Source organism: Emys orbicularis, chromosome 1, assembly GCF_028017835.1.
Source record: "Emys orbicularis isolate rEmyOrb1 chromosome 1, rEmyOrb1.hap1, whole genome shotgun sequence".
NCBI classification, from domain to species: domain Eukaryota; kingdom Metazoa; phylum Chordata; order Testudines; family Emydidae; genus Emys; species Emys orbicularis.
The window spans coordinates 335393752-335409343 of NC_088683.1; positions in this window are offsets into that span (position 1 = coordinate 335393752).

A 15592-nucleotide genomic window follows, 5' to 3' on the forward strand; every position below is an offset into this window, starting at 1 on the left:
GAGACTACATTTCTTTTTTATGATTTTTTTCCTAGCTGAGCTCTTCTACACTGTGGTGCCAGAGTTTGGGACACTGCAGAGAGCTGGCTGTGACAAAGAGTAAGCATGACTTTGTAAAAAATACTACCCCAAGTATTAATCAATTAAAAATATGATTATTGTCAAATATAAAAATACTGAACAGTTGCAAGAACAAGTAAGCAAACCAAATGACAGAGGAAGGAAAGTGATGGCATAAAATGTGAACATTCCAATTGTTACTGTAGATTTGACTTGATTTTGTCAGTGCTGCACCTAAATAAACCTCACTGCAGCAAGGATAATAATCTTCTGCTCCACTGATGCAAGCAGTGATGCCAAGACTAGAGGAAAGGTGTAGTGACTGAAAATATTGAAGGCTGATGCTGATCTGTGAATTTAAATGTAAATCTGTGTGCATGTCAAATGGTAATAAGATCTGAGTGCATGCTGCAAAAATAGCTTTGTGAATGTTCATACAAAATTTTAAATAATCTATGTGACTGTCTTCCCATCCTTTGTTTATATTACTTCATCACCTAGAGGACCCAATTTATATAGGGGCTTCATTGTGCTAGGAATTCACAGCTCTTGGGACAGAGGCTGTCTCTTATAGTTTAATATCATGTCTACACTAGAGAGCTTACAGTGGGGCAGCTGTGCCGCTGTAAGATCGCTCACGTAGCTGCTCTGTGCTGAGGGGAGAGAGCTCTCCCGTCAGCATAATAAAACTACCTCCACATGCAGCAGTAGCTAGGTTGACAGGAGACACTCTCCCACTGACATAGCACTGTCCACACCAACACTTCTGTAAGTGTAACTTATGTCGCTCAAGGGGGTGTTTTTTCACACCTCTGAGTGACATAAGATATACTGACAAAAGTGGTACTGTAGACATGGCCTAAATAGAAAAGACAGACAAAGGGTGAGAAAGAAAACAGAGAAGTGAAGTGATTGGCCCAAGGCCATGCAGCAGGTAAGTGGCCAATCCAGAAATGGAACCTAGGTCTCCTGACTCCCCATTCAGTGCTCTAGCCAGTGGACCAAGGTCCCTGTCACCCGTAAGCACCTCTGCTTCCATTCTTTCTCCTTCACCTCACACCCAGCAAGGCCCTGAGGCAGCCAGCTGCTGCTTCTCCCTCCATTCTCCTTTCTTGGTGTCTCCTCCTTGTCTGGATTCCTAAAGGTGGAGCTTTGAGCATGGAGGAGGAGAGTCAATCTCTGTGACTCCAGTTCCAGCATCACAGTGGTCCTGAGTAGTAGCTGGGAGGTAATACAAGAGAAACCCTGCTCATACTCTGCAGCTGCATGAGAGTCTGCCAGAGCTGTGAGTCATACCCAAAGTCAAAAAGAGTCCCAGTCAGAGGTTTTCACTTTCTTATTTTCAAAACTGTGAAAAAAGAACAGAGTGGAGTTTCAGATTATATGTAGGCTCCGGCAGTGGGGCCTGGCCTCATAGTTTAAGAGAACTTGATACAAAGTATAGGAGGTGAATGCTGGACCTCCATCTAGTATTTCTTGTGGTTATTGGGATTCCAATGAAGGTCCACACTGGAGCATTGTTAAGAAGTTCCCTACGCTTTTCTGGACCTCTTCTATCAAGTTTGTTTCTTTCAGTTTTAAGAGATGTTAAAACTAGAAAAGTTACATTTGAAATGTTCTTGTCTGTGTGAAATTTCTGGATAAGTCTCAGAAGGACTCTTCAGGACTCTTTCATTATAATTCATAGATTCCAAGGAAAAAAGAGACCATTGTGATCATCTGCTTTGACCTCCTGTATAACACAGGTCATAGAACTTCCCCAAAACAGTTTTTAAATCATACCTATTAAAAAAACATCCTATCTTGAGTCAAAAAATGTCAATGACAAAAAATCCATCATGACCCTTGGTAAACTGGTCCAATGTTTAATTATTCTCACTGTTAAAAATTTACACCTTATTTCCAGTCTGAATTTGTCTACCTTCCACTTCCAGCCATTGGATTGTATTATACCTTTCTCTACTACATTGAAGAGCCCATTATTAAATATTTCTTCCCCATGTATGTATAGACTGTGATCAAGTCACCCCTTAGCCTTCTCTTTGTTAAGCTAAATAGATTGAGCTACCTGAGTCTATCACTTTAAGGTGTATGTTTTCTAATCCTTTAATTATTCTTGTAGCTCTTCTCTGCACCCTTTCCACATCTTTCGTGAATTGTGGAGACCAGAAGTGGACACAGTATTCCAGCAGTGGTTGTACCAGAGCCATGTACAGAGGTAAAATAACCTCTTTATTCCTACTTGAGATTCATGCATCCAACGATTGCATTTGTTCTTTTGGCCACAGCATCACACTGGGAGCTCATGTTCAGATTATTGTCAGCCACAACCCCCAAATATTTTTTCAGAAACACTTCTTAGGAGAGAGGTCCTCATCATGCATATATGGCCTACATTCTTTGTTCCTAGATTTATACATTTATATTTAGCCATATTTAAATGCATAATATTATATAGTTACTTTTTTTTGTTTTGCTTCATCATCGCTGAGTTTATTGGCTGGCGTGAAACCTTTTTAAGTAAAAGGTTTGTGTACTAAATTGTGTTTGGGTTACTAAATTGCAAGAAATCTACAGTAAAATTTCAGCAAGTTAAAATTTCAAAGGAGGAATTAAAGAATGGAATCTTCCTTAAAATTTCCTGAAGCCATAATCTGAGGCCTTCTCTCCTAGTCTTGTCTAGAATCAGGCATTATACATCTTGAACTAGGAACATATAGGTTGTTTTTCATTTATATGGGAAATATTCCCCCTAGGAATCACAATAGTTATGGAACCACTCCCTGGCTTTAAAAGGTAGGTCTATACAGAGCTTTATGGGAAAGAGAATATGTGTGTGTGTTTGCAGATTCATCTGAAATGGATAAATGTGTGGATAATTTCAGATTCCCTATACTAGAAGGCTACATGCAAGTGAAACTTTTCCCCCTTGAAGCATTAAAACTAAATATTGGTCACATGAAGGCTTTCTTCTGTGATTTTTCACACTTCATTTCAGACTTATTTAAGGCTCTATTTTTCCAAACGAGATAAGACTCCTGTTCTCTTCAGTAGGCTTTGGGTCAGATACCCTTTTTAGGTTCACAAAACGCTTGACAGAAAGACAGCTGGAGCTTTATTTTATACAATACGCAACCCCTTCTGTACCTTCAGCATAAGATCTGTTGGGTTGAATGTTAACAGGAGCTTCTCAGCATGCTGTTTCCATTTTGTATAGACAGGGCCGGCTCCAGGCACCAGGCACCCAAGCACATGCTTGGGGCGGCACCTGGTAAGGGGCGGCGGGGGGAGCGCGGCGCTCGGCGGGACAGCGGCGCTCGGCAGGGGGTTCCGGTGGGAGGCGGGGGCGGGCTCCGGCGGCGCGGCGCTCGGCGGGGGGGGCGGCGCGCGGCGGGGGGGCTCGGGGGGGCGGCGCTTTTTTTTGCTGCTTGGGGCAGCAAAAAAGCTAGAGCCGGCCCTGTGTGTAGATTACTGATAATGTATGAGACTGTTCCCCCATCTGTTCTCTGCACTTTCCATCTCCACATGCCGGCATTCTCTCACCCCAAAGTAAAGTAGAACTCCCAGAATGACTAGTTATGCATGTATTATCTAGGAAAATGTCTACAGTCACCTTCTGAGGCCTGGGCCCTGGACAAGGGAGTCACCACCATGAATGTAGGAAGTGAATTGTCGGTTTCAAGACTGCCCTTGTTTGATGTATTGTATGCTGGATAATTAGTGGACTCCATGCTTGCAAAGGGAAACCAGCTCTTTATTACGAGAACCATTTACAGAGATGCTGCAAATGCAGCTGGCATTCTAGCCATGTGTACACAGACTGAGTTCCTGGACCCCCCTCCAAACTCTTTGCTTTTGTAATGGCTGCTCCTCCCTCCAAGTTGCATGCAGGTTTCTACTGTCCTTGGCTGCACTGGGGGACAAATCATCCCATGCAGCTACTGAATAATGGAGCCTTAGACAGCCTTCTCTCAGTCTATACATTGGAACGAATCTGGATCTTTGGGTTAAGTTGAGGAAGTGAATTCCAGAGTTGAGTACAGTGAGAACACCCAATCCCCAGCCATTAGCCAACCTTACATTTACATTAGGGGAATGTTAGCTCAAGCACCTAAGATGATCTCAGTGCAGTTGCGGGGACATGGGGATTATGATTTACTTGGTATTACAGAGACTGACATGTGTCTGGAATATCAGTACAGAAAGACCCAATTTCTATAATAAAGATTTTGAGGTTAAAAAAGCAAATTGTGTAACGTTATATATGTGCATATCACACACACACACACACACACACACACATACACACGCTGCAATGGAGACAGATTCATTGATTAAAATAAGGAATGTCACAAGAACAGCTATACTGGGTTAGACCAAAGGTCCATCTAGCCCAGTATCCTGTCTTCCAACAGTGGCCAATGCCAGGTGCTTCAGAGGGGATGAACAGAACAGGTAATCATCAAGTGATCCATCGCCTGTCGTCCACTCCCAGCTCCTGGCAAACAGAGGCGAGGGACTTCAAGGGTCCAGGATAGAGTTATTTTGGAGATCTTGTCCACCAAGGATCAGAAGATGCTGAAGTATTTGTAGAGCAAATGTCAAGAAAAACAAAATTAAAAGAAATAATTAGGAATAATGAAAAGAAATATTAGAATAATGAGCGGGGTTAATTACTGAGTTCTCTCTTTAACAATACATACAACTGTAAAAACTAAAACACAGGACATACGGTTTATTATCAGAAAAATCTTTAACATTAATAGAGGATAATTTTAGTCCAGAATGTGCAGGAAGCAACAAAGGGCAATACTGCATCTGAAAGCAGGGATAGGATAACAGATTGGAAGATGAGGGAATATATGGGGCTACCTCAAGTTAATTTCTGATCTAAAGGATGACCTTTGGCTGTGTGGGATCTCCTTAGTAATGCACTCGATGGATATAAGCCAAAAATCCATTGTCCCAGAGGCAGAAGTGTTATCCACTGAGCCACAGTGACACTAATGTCCTTCAGTAATGTCTAGAATTTTAAAAGAAGAGAATATCCCTCCTCCAAAGTACACCGCATGACACTCTGTTTCTTAAATGCTTTCTTTTTAATGCACTGCTTCCTAATATTTATTGCCAGTTTCCAAAGACTGCTCTGATTTTTTTTATGTGTTCCTGATTTCTCTGAGGGACAGAGCTGAATTATACAGGAAACCTTGGCTTCCAAAGCTCAGTGCTTAGCTTTTAATGTGCAAATGATGTAAACTGAGTTCAGTGGTGTGTGAGAAATGCTAACAGGTCATTTGGCTTATGAGATTTAAAAGATATTGTCATTATCTAATGCTTTCTCGCTGTTATCCCTAAGTGAGTAGATTTAGGCTTCGTATGTGGGATGTAGGACTTATGGTATGTTCTTAACTTGTCACCTTTTAATAGCTAAAGTGATTTTAATTTTATATATTTTAAAAATAGAATCTATTAATTTACCCTTTTGTTATTCTTCAAGAAACCATTTTGAGTATGCTCAAACTGTATGGAGCAAGCAGAATAAGATTTTTTGGCCATGACTCTTATTGTTTCAAAGCTCCCCATGATGCTGCGCCTCTGATCTTGAACTCCCTCTCTTTGCACCACAGCATTTGTGCCTGTCTGGCTCTCGGATCAGTGGGGTGCCAGCCTTAGGCCTGGTCTACACTACCCGCCTGAATCGGCGGGTAGAAATCGACCTCTCGGGGATCGATTTATCGCGTCCCGTCAGGACGCGACAATCGATCCCCGAATCGACGCTCTTACTCCACCAGCGAAGGTGGGAGTAAGAGCCGTCGACGGGAAGCCGCGGAGGTCGATTTTGCCGCCGTCCTCACAGCGGGGTAAGTCGGCTGCGATACGTCGAATTCAGCTACGCTATTCGCGTAGCTGAATTTGCGTATCTTAAATCGACCCCCCCCTGTAGTGTAGATGTAGCCTCAGGCTAAAGAGAAGGATACTCCTCCAGCTTGGTGCTGGAGGGGAACCCTCTTTACTTAAAACAAACATGCAATCACCAACACACCATAGCCTGCGTTGAGTCAGTTCCAAACCATCTCAAACCAACATTATTGTTTTATCTTAGTAAGCTAACAAATGTAGAACCAAAGGCTTCAGGGTGCTGGGCCAATGGGAGTGGAGCATTCAGTACTAGAGCTTTCTGGAAAATGGAAGTCTCTTTTGAAAATGTTTCCATCCTGAACCAAAACTAAATGTCAAAAATTTTTCACAGGAAGGAATCCTGATAAAAAAGTCTGTTCCAGGAGAATAAAAATAGATTTTTTTTCCAGCTTCCCAGCTGCCTTCTTGGAATGCTCTTGTCAATGTCACTTTCTAATTGACTAGGACCTTCCATCCTGGCTGCTGAAGAGGCAGAGACCCTGGCCCTCAACCTCCCCTGCTAAGCCCGGGACTGGAGAGGAAGAGAGCAGGGGAGATTGAGAGCCAGAGAGTCAGAGACTCTGGGTGTTCAGCCGCAGTAGAAAGTGAAATTGACAAGACCCTTCCAGGACCGCAGCCAGAGAGCTGTCACTTTGATTTTTCCCAACAGAAAATCAAAATTTTTCTGTAAACTGAAATTTTCCCATGGAAAATCTTGGTTTTGTAAAAAAAAATTGGCATTTTTCAGCCTGACAAAAACTTCCAGCCAACTCTAGTCAGCACCCCCAGAGAATTTGGTCTGTAACAGAGTGGCAGTAATCTCCTGTTGGCCTATTTAGCCACAAGGTGACAGAAAATGCTGGAAGCCTGCAGGCAGCTGCACATTCGTTACAGCTGACACACTGGGGCATTGTGGTTGATGAGGGGCCACTATCCCTGTAAGAGAGAGCGGCAGTTCTCTAATAAAGGGGTGAAGGTTTGGGACAGACTGATCTGAAAAAAGGCACTTAGCAGCAGCAAGGTTGAGAAATATGTTTAGGCTGAGGACTCTTGTAGTATGGTTTGGGAATTACCTTTTCTGTTTGCAGACCACATCCCCAAAGTGTTGCCTCTTTGACTCTACAAGCATGCGGCTTTTTGTCTGGAGCCAGCTGGGTCTGGTAAGGTTTATGTGGCCCTTACTAGAGAAAAGGCAGTGTAAAGAACATTGCATACTTGGATTTTATTGACCCAACTGAAACTGTTCCATGTGGCATTCTCATTGGGAAACATTGGTCACATGGAACTACCACAATACTGATTAAATAGGTTAAAAATTGAACTTAAGGAGCAATTGCTAATGATTCAGTGGAGAGCCAGTGGAAGTTCTCATGAGGATTCTTTCTGGGCCTCATTCCGGTCAACATTCCCATGAATGATCTGCAGGAATGTGTTTATTATATTGGCCATGGGACAAAGCTGGGAAGGATTGCAACTAACTTGGAGGGTAGGATTAAAATACAATATGATTGCAGCAATAGGCTAAAAGTCATAATCTGATATGCAGTAAAAAGAAATGGCAAATGATTCATGTGATGTGGGAAGGAATTCACACACACAGAAGGGAGGATTGCCGGCTGGAGATCAGTGCCAGCAACACAGCATAAAAATTATGAGAGTCAATTTATGAGATGCTTTTAAAACAATTACTATGCTGGGTTGATATTAATAAGTACTGATTAATAGGAGGATTGCATGAAAAAATAGGAGAGGATTATTATGCTCTTCTCAACACCACTAAGATCTTAGTTGGAGTCCTGCATTCGATTTTGGACACCACATTTAAAAAGAAAAGATTAATGGAGAGAGTTGAGCAGAAAACAACTAAAATTTAGGACTCAGATCTGCACTTTGTGGCTCTTGTGCAAAAGAGGAAGAGGTAAGGAAGAGAGAGTAGAATGTCTTTCCCCTTGGTAGCCAAAACTCAGAAGGGTGCTAAGAGGTAGGCCCTCCTATGTCCTGAACTTCCCTGCAGATCCATTGTGGTGCCAAGCAGGGCAGGATTTGACCCCTAACCTTTCCTCATAGGCTAGGGTGACCAGATGTCCCGATTTTATAGGGACAGTCCCGATTTTTGGAGCTTTTTCTTACATAGGCACCTATTACCCCCTGTCCCGATTTTTCACACTTGCTGTCTGATCACCCTATCATAGGCTTAGTTTTTAAAAGAAGCGGTATGTTCACATTGAAGAAAAACAATACCTGAGTGAGTCATGACTGTTTACAGATAGGATACAGGAAAAGTATGGTAGAGAGAGGATGTGGATTTAAAAAATATCACTAGTTAATGAGAATAGCATGTGAATTAATGAGTTTAAAGATGCAGTAGGGAAAACTTTAGGTTTGGATGTCAAAGAAAACATAACAAAAAGAACAGTTATTACTGTGAGTGAATAATGTATAATCTGTCAACGAAATGTAGTCTCACGTTTGTAACTGAATTTTCTGCAGCTGTGCTCCTGCATAGCCACCCTGGAGAGAACTTCTGGCACACATTGTGTGTTTGTAGGAAAATGAATTTCAAGGTCACATGCATAATTAATTGTAGAGGCTGAATTTTAAAGTTGCATGTGTAACTACTTGCTTGACGAATGCTCGCACATTGATCCAGTCATGGAACAGAAATAATATCATGTGATTTCTTCTGGCCAATCAAACTAAACAATGCAGCCTCAATAGCAAAAATGAAACACTTTCAAATCCAGAGACCTGAACAAAATTGAAAAAATAAATAAAATTGAATATTCTTGAACTAAAACTGTTTTAAATTAAATTATATGCCTAGGGCCATTCTGTGCGCAAAAACAGAGGGGCAAAGTTCATCTAAATTATTCATTATGACTTATTCACTCTCCTCTAATAGTAAGACTATGAATCAAGCTATCAGTGGGGAGTGTGGAATCACCACCACAGGAGACTTCCCTACCTCACAGGGCTGTTGTGTGTATAAATACCTTAAAGATTGTGAGTTGCTCAAATATTATGGTGATGTGGGCCATACAAGTAACTAAGAGACCATTTTTGTATTGTAAATTATTATGGAAACCCCCCCAGCTATATGATCTGGCTTGTATTCAGGCTTTTTAGCCAGATTACTAAGGCCTTGTCTACACTACATAGTTCTGTCGACAAAAGTCAGCTTTTGTCTACAAAATAGTGGAGGTGTACACACTACAATGCTCCTCCACCAACAAAACTCTCCTGCTTTGCCAACAAAATAAAACCACCATGGCGAGAGGCATAGACCTCTTTGTGGCAAAGTCAGATCTATGCTGTGTCTGTGTAGACACTGCACTTGCTTATGTAAATGGCCTCCAGGAGGTGTCCCACAATGCCCATCCTGACCACTCTGGTCAGCAGTTTGAACTCTGCTGCCCTGTAGCCACATACACAGGCATTTGCCCCTCTCCCTTTGAAGGGCTGGGAATTTTTGAAATTCCACTTCCTGTTTGCTTGGTGTGGCGAGCTCACATTGCATCTTCCCAGCTGACCATGGCGGCTCCATGCAGCAAACACTCTCCCACTTGGAGCACATCAGAGTTGTTGGATCTGCTGGGTTTGTGAGGAGAGGAGGCGGTGCGGTCCCAGCTCTGCTCCAGCCATAGGAAATTCAATACCTACAGGCAGATTTCTCATGGCATATTGGAAAAGGGCCCTGAACACAACAAATATCAATGTTGTGTGAAGATCAAGGAGTTGAGGCAGGCATACCAGAAGGCAAGGGAGTCAAACCATCAGTCTCGTGCTGCGCTGAAGGCCTGCCACTTCTACAAGGAGCTTGATGCCATCCTTGGGGGCAACTCCACCTCCACAGCCAAGACCCCCGTGGATACTTCGGTGGGACTGGAGAGAGTGGCCAGTGGACTCAATCCCGAGGATGAAATGGTGGACAAGGAAGTGGAGTTGGAGGATGAGGTGGGACCAGGGCCGGCTCCAGGCACCAGCTTGTCAAGCAGGTGCTTGGGGCGGCCGCTCCGGAGAGGGGCGGCACGTCCAGGTATTCGGCGGCAATTCGGCAGACGGTCCCTCACTCTGCCTGGGAGCGAAGGACCTCCCGCCAAATTGCCGCCGCAGATCGCGATCGCGGCTTTTTTGTTTTGTTTTGTTTTGTTTGTTTTGGCTGCTTGGGGCGGCCAAAACCCTGGAGCCGGCCCTGGGTGGGACAGGCGATAGGGTCGTCAGTACCATGGGGAGCCAGGACCTCTTCTCGACTCTGGAAGGTTCAAGCCAGTCCCAGCACTCCTGCTCTGGTGAGCATGATGCAGGGGAGGGGAGCTCCAATAAGTGCTCATTTTGATTTGATACTGCTCGGTTAATGAGGTAGAACTGTCATTTGCTTTGCTATATGCTAGAAGTGGGTTAAGGGATAGAAATGTACAAGACTAACAGTGTTTGCATCCGGTTCCTATTCCCCATGCAACTACTCAGTGGGGGCCCTGCAGAAAAGTTTGTTAATTCACACCAAGATTTCACAGGAATCTTCCAGAGAGATCTTTAGGAAATTTTCCTGGAGATACTCGCCAATTTTCTGCCAAAGGTTCCTTGGCAGAGCTGCTTTGTTTCTTCCTCTGCTGTAGGAAACTTTGCTACTCCAATCAGCAATGACTTGTGCAGGGACCAAAGCAGTACACCCGGGAGCAGCATAGGGACCCAGTCTGAAGCTGCACGCATTCAGGAGATGGAACCTTGCATCCTTGTTTGCCCTCAGGAGTAAGATATCAGCTTCAATTACCCATGACTGTGGAAAATGGTTTCAGAATTTACAACAGTGTCACTAGTCGCTTGCAGTGATCCCCTTAAAAAACACCTAGACCCTTTACCCCATCTTGGACCTTCCCCTCCCCCCCAAGCCAAACTCACCATGTTCAGGGAGCTCGCCGAGCTGTGTGCTTGCCAAGTGAGAGTGAGAAAGAGGTGTATTTAACTATTATGATTCAACACTGTGAATGCACTCACAATACTGCCTCTGTTTATTGTTTCTTATGCGTCTGCAGATGTACCCTTGAGGGAAACCCACTACACACCGGCAGAGTGCCTCCATCAGATAAGTCTCTTATTGCACTGCAGTCAGAACACATGCGTGCTTGCCTCCCCTTGCAGCCTATATAGAACTGTGGGCCATTTCCTCCCCAAACTCCACACAGACATTCCTTGCACATTCCCAGTGCTCCTTTCACTCCCTCCCTTTGAACAAGTTCCCTAATGACAGCTGGACTTGTACACAGCTATGAGAGCCTCCATTAAGAGTGTGCTCCTCAGTGTCATGTCACTTGCAAGAAAGTTATTGCTGTTTGATAAAAATGTACTCATAGAAAGAAAATGAATCTTTATTTTTCTCCTACACATGGTGGTTGCTGCTGGAATTCATACACAATGGCAATTGGCACATTTGCAGACTACAAATCATGCTCAGGAAGAAATCATCACAAGAGTCATTCCAGGTGGCAAGTAAACAAAGCCTGGCTGAATGCTTTACATAAAGACATATTACTGGGGCTTGTCAAAGCCTCCCTGATTTGAATAGCCCACCTTTGGACCCCTCTAATAGCCCTGGTATTTGGTAGCTCAAAATTAGCCACTAGCCAATTTGTCTCAACACTCCCTCAATGCTGGGGAAACTTTTGCCCCTTAGCTTCACAAATATTGTGCAGAGCACAGCAGGCTGCTATGACCATGGGAATATTTTCCTCGCTGAGGTCTAACCTGCCATAAAGGCAGTGACAGCGAATCTTTAATCTGCCAAACGCACATTCAACCATCATTCTGCACCTGCTCAGCCTGTTGTTGAAGTGCTCCTTGCTGCTGTCAAGGTTTCCAATGTAAGGCTTCATGAGCCATGTGAGTAAGGGGTAGGCTGGGTCTCCCAGATCACTATGGGCATTTGAACATCCCCCAGTGGAATCTTCTGGTCTGGAAAGAAAGTCCCTGCTTGCAGCTTTCTGTACAGGCCAGTGTTCCTGAAAATGCACGCATCATGCACCATCCCTGAGCACCCTGTGTTGAAATCAGTGAAATGACCCCGGTGATCCACAAGCGCCGGTAATACCATACCTTTATATTGATGTACTCCGCCACAAGATAGTCTGGGGCCAAAATTGGGATATGTGTGCCATCTATCGCCCCACCGCAGTTAGGGAATCCCATTGACGCAAAGCCATCCACTATTTTGCACACATTTTCCAGAGTTACAGTCCTTTGTAGCAGGATGCAATTAATGGCCCTGCATACTTGCATGAATGTAACTGCCACAGTGGACTTCCCAACTCCAAACTGTTTGTTTTTTATTGTGTACATTGGCATCATAATCACTCAGAGAACTTTTATTTATCTATCTGGATTCCATTTTTGGTATGCATACCCCTTATGCACGTGAAATAGGATTCTTTTGGCCAGTAGTATCTGTTGGAGCTGTGCCTGCACCCTAGCTGTACACCTCTCCTCCCAGAGGGTATAAAAAGTAGAAAGAATCAAAGAGTTCCTCAGTTCCTTCTTACTGCCTGGGGCAGTGAGGCAGAAGCCCTGCAGGGCTCACCTGCAAAAAATTGTTAGCTAGTGTTAAGTTAGGGGTTAGTTTGTATTTTAGTTAATTGGTTTTATTTTGCCCACTGACATAGAAAAAACTCACACACTCTGTTTTGCAAATTACTAAACTAGAGACTGCTTCCTCATACAGGGGCTCTAGCTGCCCTGGCAGAAGCAAAATTCCCAGAGTTTAAAACTTGCCCCTTTTGTGAAGCTTCTGTGCCACTAAATGATGGGCACTCTAGGTGCCTTTTCTGTTTAGGTGAGGGGCATATCCCTGAGTGCTGCTGTATTTGGGTTCATTTGGAAAATGAGCAGCCAAAGGCCCTGAAAGCCTGCCTGAAATTATTCCTTCATGAGCACTCTATGAAGGTCTCTTTAGACATGGAAAGGCAGGACCTAGCTAAGGCTGATTCCTCTTCCTAGCCCTCTTGGTGATCCGTGATTCCACCCTGAGCTCCAGGCCAGTGTTGACTAAGGGTACATCTACACAGCAAATGGAAGCCTGTGTCAGGGAGCTCTGAGCCCGAGCCTACAGACTCAGGTCATGCTACAGTGCTAAAAATAGCTTTGTAGGCATCCAGGCTTGGGCTGGAGGTAGGGTGACCAGATGTCCCAATTTTATAGGGACAGTCCTGATATTTGGGGCTTTTTCTTATGTAGGCTCCTATTACCCTCCCCCTCCCCCCGGTCCCGATTTTTCACCCTTGCTGTCTGGTCGCCCTAGCTGGAGGTCAGGCCCTGAAGCCAAGGGATGGGGCACAGGCTTAAGAGCCCGAGTCACAACATCCAAACAGATTGGTTTTAGTGCTGTAGTGAGAGGCCAGATCTGTTGCCCCAGGCTCTGAGACTCACTGCCACAGGCTGAGTAGATGTACCCCTAAGAGACACCAGTCATTCACTTCAATCTCAATAGGGACTCCTTTCCTGCTCACCCTTCTTCCCAGCCATAGGGCTCACACTGGGAATCCATTGGGACTCCGGGGCCTGCTCTCTCAGTAGGAAAAGGCATGGATCTCAGAGAACAGGCCCCTTGGCATTCTCTTCTGTGTCTACCAGTCCAGTATTTAGATGCTTATAATCTTGGCCCTATGGGGCACTATGGAGTATGTGACCCTATTCCCACAAGCTGGCAGCTACTGACCTCACGTCCAGGGCTAGGTCCCCCTCTCCCATGAGGCAATATAGACTTCCCAGCCAGGTCAATTAGTGCAGACTCAGATACTAGAGAGACAGGAGAGGGTGAATGAAGAACAAGCAAATGGGGGAGAACAATTAATCCTGGCTGCAATTTCCTCATCCTGCCCTGATGAGGCAGTGGACTCTTCCAGGTCTTCCCCAGTTGATGGAAAAAATGTAAGTCATATGAAACATTTTGGACATCATTTGGAAGTGACATTTCAAAACAAAATGACAATTAATGTTAGTTTGAATCAACATTTAGTTTTCAAAATGTAATTAAAAACAAAATGTAGATTAGAATTTTTTTCAGGGTTTTCTTTTCCTTAGCAGAAACTATTTGCCTAATTTAACCAAACTTTGCAAATAGGCCCCACCCAAAATGCATTTTTTGGTGAATTTTCCATTTCATTTTCCAAAATAAAATTCACCCAACTCTAGTAGCCATTACATTAGCTTGAAGAATAGGGGAGATTCTGTCCCTCACAGCTAGTCCCCTGTGTGCATTGTGTCATAAAGACAGGGTCTTTGTGCCTCATTCCAAATCTCTGCCCAAAGTGGTTTCAGAATTCCATGTGAATCAATTCATTCATCTCCCAGTATTCAACTTCCTTGGGGGAAATTAAACTTCATAAACTGGATGTAGTACAGACATTTTATTATCTTAACAGAGCAACACCATTCACAAGCACAACTAGATTGTTTGTGACTTTTGTAAAGAGGATTAAAGATCAGGCAATAGCCTCACAGAGATTATTGAAATGGGATTCCAGCTGCATAACAACACATTATGAGTTAGCCAGGTTAGATCTAGCCGCATTAGACCTCAGGAGGCCTCTGCTGCCTGTCTAAAGAACGTCGCTATTTCTGAAATATGTAGGGCAGCTACATGGAGATTAGTCACACTTTACAAGACACTGTTCCTTAGTAGAGGCTTCCAGATCAAATGTCTGTTGTTCGGGCAGCCTAACAATCCTTGTTTAAGTAAGACTTCTACCTCCCAGACTGGCCATAGTAGTTTTGCCAGCCGGGGGGAATATAAGGATACAAAGGACTAGAACCAGGGTCTGCAGAGCTCGGGATAACCAATGCTGCCACCTAGCAGCCATGGCAGAGCCACAATCTATGCACAGTTAACCCTTGGGGACAAAGTATCACAGGAAGTGTCACCACTGGAAGACCCAATTGGCAGCACCCCCTGTGATCTGATTGGTCCAAGTGCACTATTTAAGCATGGAGAGAGTCCCAGGAAGCAGTCTGTGGAACCTCAGTGGTACCTGGCCTGCTGCTATAACTGATCCTGTTCTTCTTCCCAGCTTCGGACTCTGGATCTGATTACTGGCTTGCCTCCTGATCCCTGACTAGACTCTTGATTCCTGATGCTGGCTACAACCTTAAGCCTGACTCCTTGTTTCTGATTCTGACCCCTCGCTTGACTCCTGCTCCAACCATCAGGCCCTACTCCTTCTCTGACCATGAGGCCTGACTCCTAGTCCTACCTGGTAGGCCATAAGAACTTAAGAATGACCATACTGGGTCAGACCAATGGTCCAGTATCCTGTCTTCCAACAGTGGCTGATGCCAGATGCTTCAGAGGGAATGAACAGAACAGGACAAATTATCAAATAATACATCCCCCTTTGTCGAGTCCCAGCTTCTGGCAATCAGAGATTTAGGGACACCCAGGGCATGGGGTTGCATCCCTGACCATCTTGGCTAATATCCATTGATGGACCTGTCCTCCATGAACTTATCTAATTCTTTTTTTAACCCAGTTATACTTTTGGCCTTCACAACATCCTCTGGTGATGATTGTGCATTGTGTGAGGCAGACTTCTCAATGTCCTATGACATGGAAAACATTTTCAGTGCTTTGCTCCCTTCTCCCTCTGCC